The sequence below is a fragment of the Aotus nancymaae genome, unplaced genomic scaffold (assembly GCF_030222135.1).
Source record: "Aotus nancymaae isolate 86718 unplaced genomic scaffold, 86718_ANA_hifiasm-v0.15.2.pri h1tg000025l, whole genome shotgun sequence".
NCBI lineage: Eukaryota > Metazoa > Chordata > Mammalia > Primates > Aotidae > Aotus > Aotus nancymaae.
Genome location: NW_026988438.1, coordinates 9885054 through 9908946, shown reverse-complemented (window position 1 = coordinate 9908946; position 23893 = coordinate 9885054). Strand labels below are relative to the sequence as shown.

The following is a 23893-nucleotide window of genomic DNA, read 5'->3' as shown; positions in this document are numbered from 1 at the left end:
TACAGGTGGTCTGCCACAGAAGCAAGGGGAGCCAACAACACTCTGACATACCTTTTCAACAACATATCAAGTCCCTTGAGGTTCCTAGCTAATCTCTTCCAGCTTCTTGTTTCTTTTTCTGTGCCCTGGCTTTCTGTGAGTTCCTACTAGGTTGCAGTACTCTCCCCTTGGCATTCATTCAATTTATGATTATTCAGCTGCAGCTTTGGTTTTTTTTATGAGAAGTGGTGTCTGAAGTCTCCAGTCGGCCATCTTGACAAATATCTCACAACAGGTAACTTTTTGATAGGTGAAGGGCCTGAGATACTGCCAAGGTTGAGTAAACTAACATTAAGTCTATTCCAGGACAACATTACCTGAAGTGCATTAGGTCTTAAAAGGGCAACATCTGTTTTTCGATACCTGAAAATTTTCAGAAGCTGGGTAAATAGTAACTTTCAACTGTCAATATTCTTAAAGTAAATGTATACTAAATCTTTCACAGTTTTTTTTAACCACGTTTCAACATTGCAGCAGGTGACTGCAAGTTGTCTTTCTATCCACATGTTGTAGATTTGGAAAAGTCCCAGAGGCATTAAGCAATTTTCTGAAAGTCAAACAATTCCTTAGCGTTAGTGCTGGAATTTGATTTAGAATATAAATGGAACATACTTTTTATACATTTAAACCACAGCAATGATACATCTATACACTCCTATTTTTGTTAACTATGTATTGCAGAATCTTGAGACTAGATCAGGATTAAAATGGTCATACTCTCTAGTGATTAAAGTCAGAGGCTCTGAAGCCAGATGACTGAGGCTCTAATTCCAGCTTCCCAACTCCCTATCTCTTCAATTTGGATAAGCAATTTAATCTCTGTCCCTCAGGTCATTCATCTATTAAATGTGGAAAATAGAGGTACTAATTCACAGAATTTTTCCAGATACATTCTGTCTAGAAACAAAGCTAACTCACAATCTTGGGAGTATTTATTCTACGTAAGAAAGTTTAATTCACCTGGAGTATAGCAAATTAAAACTTAAAATTGTTTATCTAAAATATTTTAAAGTAATCAAAGATACGATAATGTTGCCAATATTCCTGACATATGGAACCTGTGTTACACCTAAACATGAAATTAGTAATTGACATGTCTGAAGCTTCCTATGCTTTCAGGATTAAGTTACTACCAACCCTCATTTCACTCCATGCCACTCAGAGGGTGGTGTGTTCAAACACACACAAGAATGATTATAGGAATTGGAAATGAGTGAATAAAACTATGAATAAAATATACCGCAACATCAAGTTTAGTGATATAATTGATTTCATTTTGTTCATAGAGGAAATAGAAAACCATCCACCACTCATTTGCTTTAGAAAAATAATCATTTTTAATATTTGCAGCAAAATATTGAAATAACTTATAGTACAGACATGATTTGTTTTTCTTTTCTACAAAGTTCTCGAAGGCTGTGCTTTTAGAATTGTGGTACTGAACTTCAGTTCCCATGGTAACTTTGTTTTAGCGACAGAAAAACCAGACATAAAACATATATGGATACAGTGGCCTAAGGCTATATCAGATTCAACCAATTTTTACCCAAAAAACTTTCTGCTATGTCTAGAAGAACCAAATATAAGCCTTTTTATATATCAAGTCACTCCTTGTAAAGACTCTTGACATGTTTTGTTATTAGAATAGTCAAAATGGCAGGTAACATGTAATATACAATGTAAATAATACATCTATCACACATATATAAATTTTTCCTGTTAGTGACGGCCCCAATAATTTAACCAACAGAATCAACTCCTTAGACTCATATTTTATTTAATATTGAATTTATTTTACTTTGTAATAAGTCTTGCCAGTTATTCTGTAATATATCAGTTGTGTTCATTCTTTTATCTTCATTTTTACCACTACCAAACTTAGCCGAACTCAAATCAAGTCATGCCTAAATTTATGCAATAAACCAGTTAACTGAGTTTCCTAAATCCATGTTAAACTGACATACCCTCCTTCTCAAATGATTTCTGAACATCACTGACAAAACTAATATCTCCCACAATAGTAAAGTTATATATAACGTTTAAAATATTTGAGAGTTTATTTTTAAATATTTCAAGGGCTTGATTCTTCAGATACCAATTATTTTCACTTATATTAAGCAATGCTTCTAGATACAAGAGTATAACATCAGTCAAGCTAGCATCAGACAGCAAACATCTCTCTGCCCTACTTCACTTTCTGGCCCGCATGTGACTCTTAAATTCCTTTCCTGAAGGTATCTCTATCCCGGATGGGGCAATGCTCTCAATTCCTCTGCTGTGTAGGACATTTCTCTCTAGGTGTTCTTCAAGCACTATCCTGGCAACAAAATCTGTTTGGTTCTCTTCTGGCCATCTCCAAGAAATAAGCAAACTAAAGGTAACATTTAAAGAATTTAAGATGTGAGAAAATTAGTTGAAAATAATTAAGGATTAAAATCCTGCTCCCTTGCTATATAACCGGGCAACATTTTAGGTACTGTTTTACATTCTGCTACTTACTTCATGCCACTGAAAACATGGTATCTGTATGAAAATATTAGTGGTGTTGAATGCCAGTATTTTTGTGCATCAGTGTGCTTTTGTGGCCTTGAAAGGCAATTTTTTAAAGGTTATATAGCTTCCTGAGCTAGAAGTTAAAAAAAGTTAATTTGAGACCAAGTGTTGGTGCTAACTAGTAGTTAGAATTCATGAAAATACTTTATGCTTCAATTAGTTCTAGACAAAATAAAGAGATTAATTTGGAATATTTTTAAATTTTCAGTTTTGACCTTTCTGTTTTCAAAACTGATGTATTCAATTTAATGGGTTTTAAGAATTTAATATACAATGTGGTTGACAGACACTGAGGGGACCTCCCAAGTTCTCCATCTCCTGATGTTCAAGTTTTGAGTGTGTACAGGATCTGTGACTTCTAACAAAACATGGCAAAGATACGTGGATGTGTTTCTCTATCCTTCTTATGTTAACAGAATTACTATAGATATTCTCCCTGCTGGATTGCTGAAGTTAGCATCCATGTTTGGAAATCCCCCATAGCCAGGAACTACAGATTATTCTAAGAATGACAAGCAGCCCCTTGTAATTTTAGGAGATTTCTAGGAGCTCACATAGTCTACAGTAGAAGGCAGGAAGCAAATGGTCTCTACTCTCACAGTCACAGGGAAATATATTCTGTCAACACTGATTAAACTTGGAAATGGATTCTTTCCAAGTAAAGTCTCCAAATGAGAATGCAGTCTAGCCAGAACCTTGGTTGCAGTGTTGCAGAGGTCTTAGTAGTGTGTAAGACTCCTGACTCAGAGAAGCTGTGGGATCATAAATGTGTGCTGAGCTGCAAAATTAGTGGTAGTTTTTAACATAGCAAATTAATAGACTCAAAAAGCAAGTTTCTTTATTATATCCTTATCTATATTAGAATTTAGCATCCAGTACCCATCCAGCTGTCCAAGTCGTCATTTTTTATAGCTTGAACATCTAAGCCATTAAAATCTTTTCAGCTCTGCCAGTAACACATATCCCATATCTACCCCTTTCTCATGGTCTGTTTTCACTGCCATCCTTCTATCCTAAGTAACTATCATCTATCTCCTAGACTATTTCAACTGTTGTTTATATTTTTTTATTTTTGGAGGCAGAGCCTCCCTCTGTCGCCCAGGCTGGAGTGCAGTGGTGTGATCTCAGCCTGCTGCAACCTCTGCCTCCCTGGCTCAACCAATTCTCCTGCCTCAGCCTCTCCAGTAGCTGGGATTACAGGCTTATGCCACCATGCCTGGTTAATTTTTGTATTTTGGTAAAGATGGGGTTTCACCATGTTGGCCAGGCTGATCTCGAACTCCTGACCTCAAGGGATCTGCCCTCCTTGGCCTCCCAAAGTACTGGCCTGAGCAACCATGCCTGGCCCAAATGTTTGTTAACTGATCTTTTTTCTCATACTTTTGCCCCTTTTTATTCCACAAAGAAACACAGTGGGTCCCTCATTAAGTTGAATTCCCACTCAATACACAGGAAATTCCATCACGAGGCTGTAGGAGGAAATAATGACTTGAGACAGTAATCAACAAAAAAAGATGAAGAAAATTTATCTGATTCGCCTTTTTTTTTTTTTTTTTTTTAATTCATCTCAGTGCCCAAAGTTTACCCCATAGGTGATGAATTCTGTACTTTTGGGTGATATCAAGCTTCTTTCTGCCTCTCAGCAACAGCAGATAACCTTTCCTATGAGGTGACGCTTTATTCCATTGTAGTGAATAAACCATAAACTCTGCACATATAGCTAATCAGCCCAGTTTAATTATAGCAAATAGGAAGGCCCAACACTCTCAGGGTTGACTGGCCCCAGTTGTGGAAACTCAGCCCATGTAGGAAGTAGAGAAGACCAAGGAAATCTGAGATGGTCCCAAAATAACTGTGACTGATACAGAATTGTATGCGTTAAAAAATTTGTTCTCTCAACATATCTTAATAAATAAGCTCCATGAGCAGAGAGAATATTGCCAATTCAATTTATGCATAAAACTTTTGTTAACATTTTTCAATTTCAAATCATCTGCTCTTCCTGGACTGCCATTCTTAGTTAATAACATCATTGCATTCATGCTGCTATCTTCTTAAAATTTGGATGAAAAATGGATCTCAATTAATATGTCACTAATTCCTGATAATTCTGTCACATAAATATTTCTGATTCATTCTCACCAATATCATCAGTCACTTCCATGGCTGGCTCATCTTTTCTTAATTTGATCATGGCAATGATTTTCTAAGTGTTAAGGATTGAAGTATGTCCCCGAAAAAAGAGTTGAAGTCTAAAACCCCATACCTATGGATGTAATGTTATTTGGGAATAGAGTATTTGCAGTTGTAATCAAATGAAGGCTTTCATGCTGGATTAGGGTACACCCTAATCCAATGTGACTGGAGTTCTTATCAGAGGAGAAGGGAAACCCTGATGCACAGGGAGAATGCTGTCTCAGGACAGAAGCAGGGATGGGAGTAGTACAACCGCAAGCCAAGGAACACCAGGGAAAACAGCCACCATCCAGAGTTAGGGATAAATGAGGAAGGATCCTCCTCCGAAGCCTTCATATACAGCATGACCCTGCTAACAGCTTGATTCTGGACTTCAAGTCACTAGAACTGTAAGAGAATACATTTCTGTTGTTTCATTTAAGCAACCCAGAATGTAGTACTTTGTTATGACGGCACTGGGAAACTCATACGGTCGTAGATTCTGGGCCTTCAGTCTTACAGATCTTATAGTTATTTATACTTCTCAATGGCTGTTATGTTACAGAAGGCTCTACATGATCTGGCCCCTTGCCTACGTTTAAAATCTAATGTCCTACAATGGTACCATGTGTAGGTAAACTATCTGAAGTGAAAAATATCCTTGAGAATACAGTTTTGATTGATAAGGTTTGGATTGTCAGGAAAACATACTTAAACAAGACAACATTAGTCATTAAATTGTTTTTTCCTGTTTTGTATGTTTTTCTTTGTTAAAAATTTTTTAAAAAGTTAAATGACCACTGTCCATAATTTTGCAAAAAAAAAAAAAAAAAGACAGGGTGCAGAAAACCAGAGAATAGTATTATAATTAAATAGAATGAACAAAAAATTCATATGACATTAATGAGCATAATTACTATTTTTGTATATTGTAATCAGTAATAAATGGCAAACACTGTTTGTAAATAAAGTATAATTAGTAATCGGGAAGTTACAAAATGTATATATGTACATAATGATATTCTGTGATCTGTCAATAATTTATACCCCCCTTCTGGAGTATGAGCTGGGCATCATTCTTTGAATAAGTTGCTAAATTAAACTAGGTGGTAATTAGTATAATTTCAGAAATTTTTTTCCTTTAAACAGGTTTCAAAAGCTTTTGGCAACACCATTGTATAAAAAGGCTATTGATGTTTGATCCTTTAAGATCTCTCCTCACAGTGTTTGGAGTTGCAGTAGTGGTGGAATGCCACCTAGCAAAGAATCACACATAAAAGAGTGTGATAAACACCTAGTGCCAATTAATATTGGATTATTGGATTATTAGAATATGAGTTTCTCCAAATAAGGATGATGATGAGTGCTTAATATGGAGGTGAGTCAGAAAAGCAGCCAGGTGAGAAGATCTGGGCTCAAAATCCTAGGCAGGGGAATTTCTAGCTTGGACATATTCTGTGGCACCCAGTATTATTTGAAAGCATAACAGTATATAACATGATTAATATAAGATTGTTTTAACTTGATGGTAACCAAAGAGAAACTCATTAATGAATTGGGAAAATCAGTGGATTTCTTAGCTACAGAAGAAAAAGGAATTTTTACTCTGTTAAGAATAATACTAAAACTCTTGTCGAAATGCTCACATTCTCTTGCTGCATATAATTCCTTTTAAAATGTTTTATCAAAATGACAGGACAACCTTTAAAAAGGCTTATGCCAAATCTAAGTCATGTGCCCTCATTTCCTACTCCAGTTCCTACTCCCTAGACACATTCGCTTTTAATAGTTTGTGTTTGGGGGACTTCCTGGTGTTTCATCCCATATCTCCTACACATTTTTAAAAAGCAGTCTTTCTAGTTGTGAAACTATTACATGCTTTATGAAACCTTCAGAAAACACAGGAAATTACAAATTAGAAGAAAAATCAATCTCCAACGCAGAATTATGAGCATGTATATGCAAGGTAGTTTATTTTTCACTTGAACCATTTATGTGTAAATAGGTATTTATATATTTTATGTCCAAATATATATAAACTAACTCTTATGTACATTATATATCATATATACATCATATGTACTATATATATGTACAGTTTATAATATCTTGCCTGTTTAATGTTAACATAAATATGCTTTTAAAAATTGTTTGCATAATCAACCAAATGATACATCAAAATTTAATCATCTTTATTTTCTGTCTTCTCTGTGTTTTATGCAGTTGCTTATTTCCATTTGAATTTTTCCATTTCCAAGACAAATAAGTTGATCTCTTCTGTAAATGAGTCCATTTTCCATGTTTCCAAACCTTTTGTGTCTTTTTTAAAACTGTGATTGCATTTTGTTTACAATCTTACATGGTTAGTTTGCACAGTCTTCTCATCTTGAGATCATTTCTTTGGGTGTCATATTTTGTCCTTTCATTTTGGACTCTTACATATTTGGATTATTTCCTAAGGTAATTCTTCTCAAGGCCCATTAAAGGCATCAAGTAATTGTAGAGATTTTAAAATCTATAAAATTTATACTTCTTCTACTAAGTACTTTTTCTAAGTACTTCTACTAAGTATCTTTTTTTTTGTTGTTAATTTCATCTTTTCCTTAAGGTAAAGTGAAAAACATGTACGCATATTCCATGTTGCCTTTGACAATTCCACTTCCCTCTCATTTATTTCCATGCCATTCTTCTTGGGTAACTGTCAAAGAATCTTATTACTTGGTAGCTTGCACATGGGTCACAATGCTTCTTCTCAGCCCTTTGTTTAGGGTAATCTGGGGTTGAGCTAGGACGATGCTGATGAACTAAAATGGGTTTACCTCCTCTTTGCATTACTTGATTTATGACATTTTGAGAATGAATGAGACATTTTATGAGTATTCAACACACATTTCTTCTATCATTTACTACCTCTAAAACTCTTCATGTCTTTGCTGCCCACCAAAATGATTTTCACATGGTCTAGAGTTTACAAGGTAAAAATTTTTACTGACCAGTCACATTTCTTCTTGCCCTGTTAGTTGACTGTAATAGCACTCCTTGAAAGTAGACGGGAGAGGGCAGATTTTACGAAGGCCATCATATAATACAGTCTGAGGATAGGAGTCCATTAGAATTATTGAATAAATTGGACTAAGTAGCTATTCGGGTGTAGTGTATTGTCATTTGCATTATTTGAGCATCCACTATGTTTAGGGTGCTGTCCTGTACAAGTTGGAACAAGTTTTAAAGTCAAAATTAGTCATATAACAATATATGTTAAAGCGCGTATTTATGTATTAGGCCTGTGACTAAATGTCTTTTGTAGCAGCTTTATTTTTCCCTCTTTCTCACTGACATACAGAAAATTAGAGGCTTGCTCTTCAGTAGTCAGCTGCTCTTTGCCTATCCACTGAGGAAGGATGTGGCGTTTATGTAAAGTGACAAAGCTACAAGATACTACCATTATTCTGTTAAGCAAGCTGTGGCCCTGGCCATTGCTTACCACGCAACTAATTACTACCCCCTGGAGAGGAGGTTCAAGCATGCATTTCAGAGATTGCAGGGGTAAATATATCAATACATTATGCAGTCTGTATTGAAACCCTTTCGTGAAGTTAGAAAATTTTGTTACGTTTTAGTGTCATAGACCCCCAAATATGAAATAGAAAACAAATTCATTATGGAGATGCAGTTTATTTCTTTCAAGTTGTCTAAGCTAGTATTTTTTAAATAAAAGCTAAAATGTGATAAAAAGCAGACTTTCTTTTACATACAACCAAATGTCAACAAATGTGCAATACTGAGAATGATTTTGTTTTCAATAGCTCTTGTCCTTGTATTAGTACAGTCATCCCTTGGTGGGGAATTGGTTCCAACACATCAGCGGATACCAAAATCCATCTTATGCCAGTCCCTTGATATAAAATGGTACAGCATTTGCATATAACTTGTGCATATCCTCCTGTATCCTTTCAATAATCACTAGATTGCTTATAATGTTACAATGGAAATGCTACCTAAATAGTTGTTATAATATAGTGCACTGGGAATAATGACACACAAAGTCTGTACATCTTCAGTACAGGTGCCATTTTTTTGCTCAACATTTTTGATTTGCTGTTGGTTGAATTCACAGATGCAGAACCCACAGACATGGAGGGCCAACAATGTATTCTTACTATCTCTAAAAACTCTTCAAATACTTAAAATAGTTTGTAACTTTTGATAATTCTTATTCTGATTTTAATCTATTTTAATTTAAATTATAAAAATGTTTATATTATTAGGTGTTTGTGCTTACATTTATTGAAAGAGAAGTCCAAAGTTAATTAACTGTTTAAAATAATATCTGAATTATTTCATACTGAAAAACACTGTCCTCTATAGAACTTGTCCCTAGATATTCCACTATAACTATGCTTAAAGTTATTCGCAGACATTAAGTCCTTCTTATCACCATTAATTGGTGTGATCAAATTTAGAAAATTCAAATGCTTACCCCAAATTCCACAAATATCTACTCTACTACTCATGTTTTCCAAGAATAGCATTTGACATATAGTTAATTTCTTTGAGCTAGTTTGGAAACAGAGGTATTACTCCTTGCATCAGTAACCCCAGTTCAATCCATTAATGCCATAAATTCTCAATTTTTAAAACATTAGCACCTTTTACAAACTCAAAAATCTATATTGGACCCCTGTGGTGTGCAGAGCTCTGTGCTGCATAGAAAGTTGCTTTTATGCCCATGTAAGTTTTGATCATTAACAAATTTTTAATTTCCTATATTAAAATGTAAGAGATCATTCTTTTGAAAATTGTTTCTAACAGGAGTTAATGTTAGTGTTCACTTCCCTTTGCTTTACTTGCTTATGACTCCTAATAGATAAGATTATGCTTCAGAATGCCACGAAGTGTATCTTAGGGTTCTCTGGTTGTAACTGACAGATATTGTCTCTGTCAAACCTAAGAAAGGTGAATTTATGGAAAGATTCAGATAAGGGTACTCACAAGCTTAAAGAGAAGCCTATACACACTAGGTTTAGAGAGTACAGAAAATCAGCACAAAGATCTTAGTAACATGAATTGAGTAACAATTTGGGGTAACCCAGTTAGAATGAATTAATTCCATTTCTTCTGTCTTTCCAGTACTCAGTTCAATATTAAAAGTTTGTATCACAGAGTCTCATTGACGGATAGGTCAGTTAGTCTTGGCTACTGATCTATGCAAAAGAAAGATAGAGTAGAAGGAATCTCCAGATTTCTTAGTGGGATGGCAGATCTAAACCTTAACTGTACCAAATAGAGAGGTGGTAATTCATTAGAAGAAAACTAGGATGCTGTTTATTGTTAAGTAGAAGAATGGAAGGTGTTTTCAGAAAGTAATAAAAAATTTGTATATGATTCCTTAACTTTTCTTTTGTGAACTATCCCCATATACAAACAAACCCCCACCACATCGATGTATGGCTAACCCAAACCTCTAACATTGCTGACTTATCTTACAACAGAAGTGAACCTCTATTCCAGAAAGCTCTTGAATTCACAAGTGGTAATGTCTATAGATGCTCATCAAATAACTTTTTTGAGTAGAGAGAGGTGTTAATGTCAAGCAAATATTACCTCATAATAACTGAAAATTAAAATGGCTGTTAACAGCCCAAAATACTAAAATTGCTGACTTTTTGATATGGCAATGTTAACATATCATATTGTCCCTGAATATAATTGATTGACCCTGAATATAAAATTCTGAAAATACTGACAAGTGCCTTTGTAAGAGGACAGTATTTCCAGAGAGCAAAACCATAGTATCAAATAAAGGAAGAGTTTCAGTAGCTTAGGAAATGAGCAGGCTACCTGGTATCAGTCCTTTGACAAAGTACATCCATCCTTGTACATATAAATAATGAACCAGTTAATTCAGAAGGAAAAGTTGGGCAGAAATTGGCTTAAAGAGAGAAACAACATTGACTAACATTGGTTTGTTCTTTAATTTCCTCATTAAAGCTATACTAAAAACTTTAAGATACTAATCAAAGAATAACATTTAGGAAGGCAGAAGTGAAGGGGTAATAAAATGTTTTGAAGATATATATATATATGAAACCAAAGTACCCATTTTTGTCTCTGAATTCAATAGGTCCTAGGATCAGTTCTGGAGATGAACTCTCCAGGATGGCAAAGCATCTAATGGATGATAAAGTGGGTACTTGAATAGGACTCAGTGCCTTGGTCTGGGGCACTGAAGCTCAGCAATCATTGAAGGACAGGTCAGCAAATCATCCTCTGTTTGCATATTTATAAAGGGCCACAAAGACATCAGTTATTTCAACCCCTTACTGGGATTTAAACTTCTTTAAAATAGGAAAGACAAATGGACTAACTTGAACATGAATTGGTAATAGCATGCTACAATGGAACACAAGTTTTTAAAAATAATTGCTAATATTTTCATAGTTCTGTATTTTCTCAAATCATCTAATCATTATGAGACAGTCAACATAAGACAAATGTCTAACATGATTAAAGTTTCTTATTTATGAAAATATGGCATGTCATTGGCATTTTTAAACAAGCTATAATGAAAAGTTATAAAAACATTTTCAAATAATATATACGTGATCCTTTTAAAGTAAATAATCTCATAGACTAGGTAAAGGGGTAGATTAATATTCTGGAAGGGTTGTTTTTGAGTTGTAAAGATAATAACTATAAAGGGCTATAGTTTTGACTAAAGATTCTGTAATAAAAAATACTAGGATAGACATTATCTTACTAGAGATAAAATTATGAAAAATAGGTTTTAGAAACCTTACCTATCTTTGACTTTCAAGCATATTCTTTTCTGTAATTAACATTTTTTGCAATGCAGTGGGTCCATGATTTGGAAGTCCAAGGAGTTAAATGGCAGGCAAAACCTATTAAAATCTAAGGGTGACCCCTCTATGTTTCTTCTTAGAGAAGAAAAAAAAATTAAGATGACAATGGACACTAAATGTTTAAAACTAGGAAAGACGTATTTTAAATTTTAAATATTTTAAGTGATTGGCTGAGTTTATTGGGCCATTATATTTTGTTTATTTTTAACTAATCCACCAATAAAATACAGTATAATTAATAAAAGAATATTTGGTGAAAGCCTACTGATATTTTTCTTCAGACTTTAAGGAAGCATAAAATTAAGGAAGTGATGTATCCATACTTAAGGCCTATCATCATCCTTTTGATAAAGAATTGGAATACAAATTCTTCCTGGTTTAGGCTTGGGAGGGTGCAAATGTCCAGGAATTTATCCAATTCTTCCAGGTTTACTCGTTTACGTGCATAGAGTTGTTTGTAGTAATCTCTGATGGGAGTTTGATTTCTGTGGTGTCGGTGGTGATATCCCCTTTATTGTTTTTTATTGCATCTATTTGATTCTTCTCCCTTTTCTATTAATCTGGCTAGTGGTCTATTTTGTTGATATTTTAAAAAAACTAGCTCCTGGATTTATTGATTTTTTTTTGAAGGATTTTTTTTGTTTCTCTATCTCCTTCAGTTCTACTCTGATCTTAGTTAGTTCTTGTCTTCTGCTCACTTTTGAGATTTTTTGATCTTGCTCCTCTAGCTCTTTCAATTTTGATGATAGGGTGTCGATTTTAGATCTTTCCTCACTTCTCCTGTGGGCATTTATTGCTATAAATTTCCCTCTAGACACTGTTTTAAATGTGACCCAGAGATTCTGGTACATTGTATCTTCATTTTCATTGGTTTCAAAAAAAAGTCTTTATATCTGCTTTCATTTCATTGTTTATCCAGTCAACATTTGGGAGCCAGTTGTTCAGTTTCCATGAAGTTGTGTGGTTCTGAGTTAATGTCTTAATTCTAATTTCTAATTTGATTGCACTGTGGTCTGAGAGACTGTTTGTTATGATTTCCTTTCTTTTGCATTTGCTGAGGAGTGATTTACTTCCAATTATGTGGTCAATTTAAGAGTATGTGCCATCCTGTGCTGAGAAGAATGTATATTCTGTGGATTTGGGGTGGAAAGTTCTGTAGATGTATATTAGGTCCACTTTGTCCAAATCTGAGTTCAAGTCCTGGATATCATTGTTAATTTTCTGTCTTGCTGATCTCTCTAATATTGACAGTGGAGTGTTAAAGTCTCCCACAATTATTGTGTGGGAGCTTAAGTCTAAGTCTCTTTGTAGGTCATTAATAACTTGCTTTATGTACCTGGGTGTTCCAGTATTGGATATGTATATATTTAGGATCGTTAGTTCTTCTTGATGCATTGAGACTTTTACCATTATGTAATGCCCTTCTTTGTCTTTTTTGATCTTTGTTGGTTTAAAGTCCATTTTATTAGAGACTAGAATTGCAACTCCTCCTTTTTTTCACTCTCCATTTGCTTGATAAATCTTCCTCCATCCCTTTATTTTGAGCCTATGTGTGTCCTTGCATGTGAGATAGGTTTCCTGGATACAGCACACTGATGGGTTTTGACTTTTTATCCAATTTGCCAGTCTGTGTCTTTTGATTGGGGCATTTAGTCCATTTTCATTTAAGGTTAATACTGTTATGTGTGAATTTGATCCTACCATTTTGAAGCTAGCTGGATGTTTTGCCCATTAGTTGACACATTTTCTTCATTATGTCGATGGTCTTTACCATTTGGTACGTGTTTGGAGTGGCTGGTACTGATTGTTCCTTTCCTTGTTTAGTGCTTCTTTCAGGAGCTCTTGTAGGGCAGGCCTGGTGGTGATGAAATCTCTCAGCAATTGCTTGTCCATAAAGGATTGTCTTTCTTCTTTACTTATGAAGCTTAGTTTGGCTGGATATGAAATTCCAGGTTGAAAGTTCTTTTCTTTAAGGATGTTGAATATTGGCCCCCACTCTCTTCTGGCTTATAGGGTTTCTGCAGAGAGATCCACTGTGAGTCTGATGGGCTTCCCTTTGTGGGTAAACCAATGTTTCTCTCTGGCTGCCCTTGGCATTTTTTCCTTCATAATTATGTGCCTTGGGGTTGCTCTTCTTGAGGAATATCTTTGTGCTGTTTTCTGTATTTTCTGGATTTGAATGGTGGCCTGCCTTGCTAGGTTGGGGAAGTTCTCTTGGATAGTATCCTGAAGAGTGTTTTCCAGCTTGGATTCATTCTCTCCATCACATTCAGGTACACCTATCAAACATAGATTAGGTCTTTTCACATAATCCCATATTTCTTGGAGGCTTTGTTCATTTCTTTTCACTCTTTTTTCTCTAATCTTGGCTTCTCATTTTATTTCATTGAGTTGATCTTCAGTCTCTGATATCCTTTCTTCTGCTTGGTTGAAACTTGTGTATGCTTTGTGAAGTTCTTGTGCTATGTTTATATTCTTGTGCAAGTTGTTTATATTCTTCTCTAAGCTGTTTATTCTAGTTAGCATCTCATCTAATCATTTTTCTAGGTTCTAGTTTCTTTGCATTGGGTTAGCACATGTTCTTTTAGCTCTGAGAAGTTTGTTATTACCTACCTTCTGAAGTCTGTGTCTGTCAATTCATCATCAGATTCATTCTCTTTTTTTTTTTTTTTTTTTTTTTTTGAGACGGAGTTTCGCTCTTGTTACCCAGGCTGGAGTGCAATGGCGCGATCTCGGCTCACCGCAACCTCCGCCTCCTGGGTTCAGGCAATTATCCTGCTTCAGCCTCCTGAGTAGCTGGGATTACAGGCGCGCATCACCATGCCCAGCTAATTTTTTGTATTTTTAGTAGAGATGGGATTTCACTATGTTGACCAGGATGGTCTCGATCTCTTGACCTCGTGATCCACCCGCTTCGGCTTCCCAAAGTGCTGGGATTACAGGCGTGAGCCACCGTGCCCGGCCAGATTCATTCTCTATCCATTTTTGATCCCGAGCTGGTGAGGAGTTGTGATCCCTTGGAGGAGGAGAGGCGTTCTGGTTTTTGGTGTTTTCATCCTTTTTGCACTGGTTTGTTCCCATCTTAGTGGCTTTATCTACCTGTGGTCTTTGTAGTTGGTGACTTTCAGATGGGGTCTCTGAGTGGATGTCCTTTTTATTGATGTTGAAGCTATTTTTTTCTGCTTCTTATTTTTTCTTCTAACAGTCAGGCCCCTCTGCTGCAGGACCGCTGTGGGTCTACTCTACACCTTGGCTTCCCTGGGGATCACCTGTGGGGGCTGCAGAACAGCAATGGTTGCCGCCAGTTTCTTCCTCTGCTATTCTCGTCCCAGAAGGGTACCTGCCAGATGTCGGCCTGAGCTCTCCTTCTTGAGGTGTCTCTTTGGGTACATGGGGATTGGGGAGTTGCTTGAGGAGGCAGTCTTTCCCTTATATGAGCTCAAGTGCTGTGCTAGGAGCTCTGTTGTCCGTGCAGAGCTGCTGGGCAGGTACCTTTAAGTCTGCTGCAGCTGAATCATAACCACCTCTTTCCCCAGTTGCTCTGTCCTAGGAAGGTCAGCTTTATTTATAAGTTCCTGTCATGCTGCTGCCTTTTTTCAGAGATGCCCTGCCCCACACAGAGTAGTCTAGTCACAGTCTGCCAGCAGAGGCTTTGCTGAGCTGCTGCAGGCTCTGCCCAGCTGCTGTGTGAACTGCCTCGGTAGTGGGCGACACCCTTCCCCCCACTGAGCTGAATCATCCTGGGTACAGCTGCGTTTGCTGCAAAACTCTCATCCAGAGCATTTCAGATTGCTTGTTTTGTGGGGGTGGTACCCACTGAGATAGATCACCTGGCTCCCTGTCTCAGCCCCCTCCCTTTCAGATGAATGGATGGCTCTGTCTCCCAGGCAATCTAGGTGCCAGTCGAAACAGCTGCCCAGACTTGTGTGAGTTTCTGTGCGCCAACCAGGCACCGGCTGAAACCGCTGCACTCAAAACTCCTGGTGCTTTTCGGCCAGGGAATCTCCTGGTCTGTGGGCAGTGATAACTCGTTTGGAAATGCAGGGAGCACTCACCCTCTGTACTGTTCTTTCTGGGAACTGCACTCAAGAGCTATTCCTATTTGGCCAAATTTCTAATTTAGAAACATTTAGGAGCCAATGGATGCTTCAGATGCTGGAAAAATGGTTTTTCCAAGGGCAAACTCTGAATTTCCTTGTCTGATAAAGAATTGTAAAACAATATAAAGTCACCAGGAACACACACAAATCCCCCAAAAACACTACAAAAAAATAAGTTTGTTAGGTCAGTATACACCAAGTTAAAAGAATCCTCACAGTTTTTCCTTAAAACTCAAGTTTTAATTGCTTCAGCCTCAGGGAAATCATAAACTTGAGAAATGACAGTTTATGTGGGTTTTATGACCCTGTTTACTCTGTTGTTCATGAAAAAGGAGCTTGCTTTAGCAACTACTGTGCTTCATGATACTTAGGTTACCTATGAGTTAGCTAGCAGATTTTTAAAGAAGCAAAAACAGCTTGCATTAAGAAACCAGTATATTAGCAACATATGTTGAAATAAATATCAGTGTAAAATTATGGTGAGTTAATTTAGATAAATATTTTCTACCAAAGGACATTTGTGAGAATGCTACAGTCCATGGGATGCTCATATGCTCTAATTTGATTTGCTTGCTTAGTCAACATTTATAGAACTTTCCACACATAGTATAATAGGTACTGGGTTACAAAAGATTAAAAGCAGCTGTTCATGCCCCAGAGACCCTCATACTATAAAGAAAACACTTCAAACTTTCCAACTGAGAATGATACTGATTATTATTTTTTCCCCTGGAAAACTGCAACTTTCTATTGATACTTAAAGTTACAAATCACATTTACATCTCGCGTTAAAGGTGAGACTGAATTACAATCACAAATACAGAATAAAAGTCCCTAAACCTTAAATATGTGTACTACCTATAATCATTTGATTTACCATGTCATAAGATGGTAACAAATTTTTTAACCTCTGAACCCTTTGGCTCTAGTAACATTTGTTGCGCATTTCAAAACTGCAAAATGTTTCCTTTTGGCTTTCAACGTGAAAACGTCTGAAGAAATACAAAAGGTGGCAGAGAATAATGCAATGACCTCAATTTTGATTTGAGAGAAAAGCTAAATTTGAACCCTGGCCCTGCAGCCTCTAGCTGTTTGAATTAGTGACATGTGTCACACTTTATTTCCTTAATCAAGAGTTTCTTCATTTATAGTAACGACAGTAAGTGAATCCCTGTCTTGCACTGGTATAGTCATTGTGAGAATTAAATAAAGATAATACATACAAAATAGTGAAGTAGTAATGGTAATTTTATTAATACTTAAAAGTCCACCAGAATGACATTGGGAGGACAGTGATGTTTGGCCAGCACCAGCTAGAGTGTGGTCCAGGGCCCAACAATGTCAGGATCACCCGGCTCCACTCCAGATCTCCTGGAGCAGAATTTCTGTGTGGGACCCAGTAATACGTGTTTTAATAAGTTTGCTGTGCAATTACTGTACATAGTAAATTGTGAGAAGCGGTGCTCTGATCTGCTCTTAGCTGTATTTTCAGTACCTGCAATAACAGTGAGCAACAAAGAAAAGCCCATTTGATATTTGTTTAACCATTCTCCAGTAACGATTGCTCTGTACTTGAAGACGTCTTTTCTTACATTTACTATTAGAAAACATCTCAGGCTGAGAGACTCCTAACTTCCTTTTGTATTTTGCAGATCACAGCCACAGTAAAGAACTGAAATTATATTTTCATATATTTTATATTGTCAGATATTCCCTTTGGAATGACAATAGCAGTGCATACACCACAGGACACTTGTGAACATATTGGGCAAAGCATGAAATAACATTTGCCAAAATTACTTGCATTGTATCAGGTATATTCAAAAATAATAAAATGGTTTAGGGATCTTGTTTTCTTAATTAAAAAGATTTTATTAGAAATACAAATGTAGAGAACCTTTAAGAATTGTATTTTGCAAGGAAGAAGTAGAATATTGCCTTTTTATACATTTGTTTTATTTTTATTTTACAAGTCAGTGTATATACAATATTGATTAAGGTTCAGAAATCTATTTACCCTCCTAATAGAATAAGTTGAGTCGTATTTAAAGTCTTTCATTGTAGGAGAGGCTAATGATGAAGAATAGTCCACATAAACTACCACTGCAGCTTTCCTCAACTCAGATGTTCTGTACACAATATGTAGAAAACAGAATCTTTGAAAAGTCTCCATGTAAGTTTAAACACAGTAATTATGAAAATGATGAATGATATATTCTATAAGCATATGATTTTTTTCAACTAATAATTATGTCTGTAGTCATCAGCAAATCATAAGACTCTGAATTTGCTCTCTTTTGGTCATCAGTAAGACTTAGTTGTAATGCATTTGATCACTTTTCACTGCAGTAGGAAACAGAATACTGTGCAGTTACACCTGGAGTTATAAAAATGGTAGAAGCTTCTTGTAACAAAAAAAGTCCCCTAAGAATATACTTTTAAAAGCTTCAAGGAATGTTAAAGATTTTCAAATAAGCTATAAATGGACATCTGCAGTCCATGCTGTACTTCAATAAAATGAGAATGGTTGTCATGTCAAATCTCCACAGGCTGTCTTTGCCTGTGTTTTCCCGGTTAAGAAATTCGACTCAAGCAGAATGAAACCTAACCTTTAATTTTACATTCTGTAGAACAAGCCCCAATGACACGTAAGAGGATCTTATCACTGGATCTCAATGGATTTGGTTTAAAACAGCTTCTTTCCTGCAAGACAGGTAGCAGATTGGGAGTACTTTTCAAGAAAAAGAGCCCATTTCCTCTTCATAGTACAACCTGAAAAATAAAAAGTTGTTCAAAATAATCACAAAGGAACAGATAAGTTTATACTTCATGCAATAGGCAAGGCTCAAAAATCTATACTGATCTGTGAACAAACTATATATTTTAAAGAAGTCCTATTCTTTGGGTTATAACTGGCAAGTCATAAAACTCACAAAAACAAAAATCTGATGCAAATGAAATTTAAAAATATATATTCCTATCTAAAATTCAATGACTCAAAATCAAGTATTGTAACATAAAACTAATATGGACTCCAAACATAATGAAGTATATTTAAATAGTATTAGATTGGTGCAGAAGTAATTGTGGTCTTTGCCAACATAATATAATTTATATCTATTTGTTATTTGTTTTCTACTTTATTTCCCCTGGAAACTAAAGTTGAAGTTGATAAATCCCAAGGGAAAATATAATTTATTCTTTGATAAGGAAATAGATGTAAGAGTGATATTTAATCTAAATTTGAGAGTTTAATTTCAAACTTATTAACTATATGTAGAATTAATAGCTTACCCAAAATTAAATAGGAGTGTAAATTATTTTGCTTTTATTAACATTGATTAAAATATATCTCTTTATAACTTGGGTTTTGGTATCCTGAGATACTAAAATATATTTTGATACAACTATAACTATTTCTTTTTTGAGGAAGATCATATCTCCATAGAGGAATAACATGGAGATTTCATAATTATACTTATTTTGATACTGTAGAGTTTAAAAAGAAGGAAATCATACTTTGCATCTAATTTTCTTTGGTTTTTGAATGTGTTCTAAATACTGATAGCAGTAATGCATTTTAAAACTTAAATTCTTTAACAAATACTTATATAGTACTTAATATTATGTACCAGGTACATAGAATTTTGAAAATTTAAGCATTTTGAAAATACTAGCTCATTTCATTTCAACATGCACTTTCTAAAAGAGATGTTACTGTAATCCCCATTTTGCATTAAGGAAACAGAAGAATGAAGGAAAAGTAACCTGCCCTAGGTCACAAAGTCATGGCGCTGGTGCACGAATCCAGGCACCGGTACAAGATGTGTGTTGTTATCTGCCATTTCAGCTGACGCTTCTGTGTGATCTTAGGCAGCAATTTGTTTGTTAAAATTAAATTTTCTTCAGGAGTATATTGAATGTGATAGAATTCAGGCATTCTTATAAATATTCGTCCAGTTGACACTGTATTTTTATGAAAGTATCATGCCTGAAACCAAAACCATCAGAAACTACAGGGGAAAATCCAAAGTGTTCATAGCACTTCAAATCCAAGTTTATAGTATGAGGTATTAGAAGTCTCATAAGTATAGAAAGAGAAATATTTTCCACACAAATAGTATAGGCCTCAGTTCTCCTGAGTTGCAATTTGAAATTTGTGACCTTGTATAACACAAATTTTGAAGTAAAACTTGACATCAAGTTTAAGCTATACTGTAATAGAAAATCCTAGGGAAAATAGATGTACCTTTATAATGTTCCTTTTAAAGACTGGCAAGGACTAAATGGTTATGTGAGGCAAAAGCATTTTTTGTCATACTGACAAAGTCTGATAAAAGTTTTAATTAAATGCTTTTGTTTTGGAAGGGAGCATTTTGTATTATTTAACTTTTAAAAACTCTAAAGAGAAATGAACAGCCAAAATCATTTATCGGGAAGAACATAGAAAAATGTTGTTGAACTCCAGTGTTCATTGGGCAGTTAAATGAGTGCAGTGGATGGGATGAGGACTGTGATGAGGAGTCTACATAGTAGAGCCACTTCTCACACTGGTTCTTACAGTCAGTCTCCAAATTCGGTAATTTTCTTTTTTAGAATGAGAAGTCTTCCAGGTCATAGTAGCCCCAAATTACAGGATCACTGCCTTTTATAACACTTTAAGCTGGAAGAAGGGTAAAAGGTGGGTCATAGGTGGGCATGACATGTCAGCATTCAAGAACAAATTCCATTGTGTAAGAAAATGTTCTTTGGACCACCATTACGTTTTAATTTTATTTTCTTATTGTATTCAGACTATTTCTACTTTTGGCACTAATGCATTTTTAAACAGAGGGAGTATATTAAAGAATTTTGAAGGTTCAGCTGAGATTAAAAGTCATAAATATTTACAAGTGCCAATCAGGATGGTTTTATTATCTTTTCAGGAAACTTTAAGAGGTCTGATACCAGGCTTAGGATTAAGCTAAGAACATTAGATAATTAAAACTCTTGATGACAACACAGTTGCAATAGTTGACCAACTATCGAGAAGAAAATAAGAGCAGGCTGATGGATCTGAAAAACAGGAAGCAGTCAGGGAACTTGTTGCAAAGGAATGGAAGAACAAGTTTGCTAAGTGATATTGACACAGAGGATATTCCCGTTAGAAATTAAACTCAGAAAATAACACTGTAAATGCATTAAACCATAAATACATTAAATTCTTATAGAATTTTATTCAGAGTCTAATCAGATATTTATTCTCATGTTATGGTCAAGAGTAACAGGTTTCAAGTGTTTAAATAATTTGCAAAATATCAAGTAATAAGAAAATGTCAGCGTGAATCTAGAATTGTAAGTCTTAATTATGTTAATATCATCTTCTGTATTAATATGCTTCTGGTTGACAGGAGGTGGCCATGTAGAGGACTACTCTAGTGGAGTACAGAAATGAAGTTAGAATACCCGTGGTGAACATGAGTGGTGCCCAGTATGATCATACAGGGATGACAAAGAGGAAAATGGTGAATTAGATGCCCAGATCTAGAGACTGTGAACAGTGCTGATAAAGAAATTTATAAGGAATGACAAAAATAGCATAGCAAGAACTTGAGAGAAGAAGGTTTATTTACCAAAACGATGGTTTTGAAAGTTAAATAGTAAATAAGACTCAACATTAACATTTCATTTTACTTAATGTGTTTATATTACAAAGGCTTGTAATGTTCTATATTACTTACTGCTATTGCCATATTAACTACCACAAACTTGGCAGTTAAACACACACAAAACCACACATCAACACCTTTATAATCTTAGAATTTTGATAGGTAAGAAATTTGGGCTCAACTTAGCTGGATTTTCTGTTTGTTTTTCCCACAAAACTGCATTCAAAGTGTTGGTCAAGGCTGAGGTGTCATCTGAAAGGTAGACAGGGGAAGAATCCATTTCCAAGGTAAGATGGATGGTAGCAGAATTCAGCTCTTTGCTGGTTGCCAGATTGAGGACTTTGTTTTTACTGGCTGTAACCTGACAGCTGCTCTCAGTTATTTACCCAGCGTGCCTCTCTATAGAGCGCCTTACAAAATGACAGCTTGTTTTATCAAAGACGGCAATGGAGAGAGTTTGCTAGCAAGATATGGGGGTCAGAATCCTGTATAATCCATTCTTGACAACAATATCAGATAATCTTTGCTATATTATATCAGTTAGAGGCAAGTCACAGATCTAGCCCACACGCAAGGGGAGTTGGATTGAACAAATGTGTGAATACCAAGAGGTGAAGTGTGTTGAAGAACATCTACCACACATTTTTAATAATAATCTTCTATATTGAATCACTTATGATTTTACCACAGTGGGATGAATAAAGAAGGGTAGAGAAATACTCTATAGAAACATAAAGACAGGTCACAAAATACAATTTCTTGGCTCCTAAACAGTGAGTGTTGCTTTCCCTTTAATCTCACACATTTGTAGAAAGGACGGTTATTCTCCCAGGGAAACTTGCTAACTTGACTTTTGGTTTGCCTTGTAATTTATTTTCTGCTTTATTATTGATAAACTGTTTTATTCCTCCCTTTACTATAAGAAATTTTAGTCCCAGATCAAAAACCTACCTGTTACTTGGGAAATTACTTTTGACTCACAGTTCACATTGCTGATCTCACTGATAATTACAAGTCGAGCTATAAGGATAACTCAAAAAGAAATTATCCAGCAAGTGTTCATTATGTCAAAATGCCTCAGATCAAAAACATATATTGTGTTGTATTGGAATGACCTCCAAACAGCAAGGGGTATGAGTTCCAGTAGTACAGTGTTTAATGTTCTATGGGTTAAAAGAAGTAAAGGTTTTAATACTTGCCTACATTTAAAATCTCACATTGTTAACAGAAAGTTTACTATAGGATGCTTTGCTGTGAAGCTAATGAAGGTTAAGCTTCAGGGCCCTTCACTTGGACAGGCCTTTTTGAATGTTTTGATGCTCTCTACTCCAGGGACTTAGGGGCAGTGACTGGAGCAAAAGCCAGAGCTTCAGAGCACTGCCCCACAGTAGGTGTCACTAGATCATCCTAGTGGAGATCTTCATATCTAAACAGTCCTTAATTAACATTTGCCCCACAGGTCCTCAAGCTACAAAGCTGGGATCAAGCAACTTTGATCCCAAGGAGAAGAATAAAAAGAGGGACCACTGGGCCAAGGTGCCATGTGAAGTGACCTGTGAGGATCAACCCAGTGAAGGTAAGAATGGAACTGGCATGGAGAATAAAGCAGGAGGGCATGGCCCATAGCCTTTCTCAGAGTCATTGGAAACCATGTCTAGTTAATCAAAAGTACGGAAGCCTTCAAGAGTTTTTCTTAGGGCAAGAATCATTGGCTAAATAAGCAACTAGACAGCAATTTTTGGATGTGTCATTACCAGGAAAGAGTTGTGGAGCTAAAAGGAACTTTTCTAAACTATGAACTACTTGTTTTTTTGAACTTGATTATGCTAGACTGAATTAACTTTCTAGTGTGCCCACAGAAAATACTCTAAAATTGCCACATATGGAAGAACAAAGGCTGTGAAGCCAAAACATGTGGAGATGTCAGGCAGCTAACTCATAGTATCATAATATCAATGCATTATTTTTGAATGTTGCAATGTTTGTGATATTGCCGGTTTGCTTTTGCTTTTTAATTTGTTGGAATTTATTTTCTCAAACAAATGTTTACTTTCATGCCTTTCTTCTTATAGATTTGTAGTATTTTTTTCTCAAAGAGAACTTACAAAACAGTGTAAGTGATCTGCTCTGAACACTATAAAGTCCTTCATCACTGCCTGTCTCTTTCTGTGTTGTGTATGTATCTACGTATTTGAACCAATTATTCCTAGTAGAAATCATTTTAAAGTTTTACTGCCTTTTCTCCTCCAACACAAGTATCCTTCTACCTGTAGTTTCTGAATGAATTTGCCTGCATGCTGCATCTCTTTCTTATTGGAGCAGATCTCTCATGCCTAGATTAGGTTTATTAATTCACAGAGATTTTCAGGATAATGCCTAGTCATGAGGCTCATTTTTTAAACCTGCAAACGAGGAAGGAAAAATTGGCTGTCGTCCTAGTTCAGGAAAAATTAAGAGGTTTTTTTTCTTTCCTACCAGGGATTTAGAGAAAGTCTCCATAATCCTACTGGCATGA

At 35.6% G+C, this 23893-nt stretch overlaps 1 long non-coding RNA gene across 1 annotated transcript in view; it reads left to right on the top strand.

The window, feature by feature from the left end:
- The window catches only part of LOC105716170 (uncharacterized), a 91657-nt gene that overhangs the window by 4166 nt on the left and 63598 nt on the right, over positions 1 to 23893 (top strand). The window contains exon 2 of the long non-coding RNA XR_001107211.3: positions 22838 to 22954. This is a non-coding gene — a long non-coding RNA (uncharacterized LOC105716170). The remainder of the gene's footprint in view (positions 1 to 22837; positions 22955 to 23893) is intronic.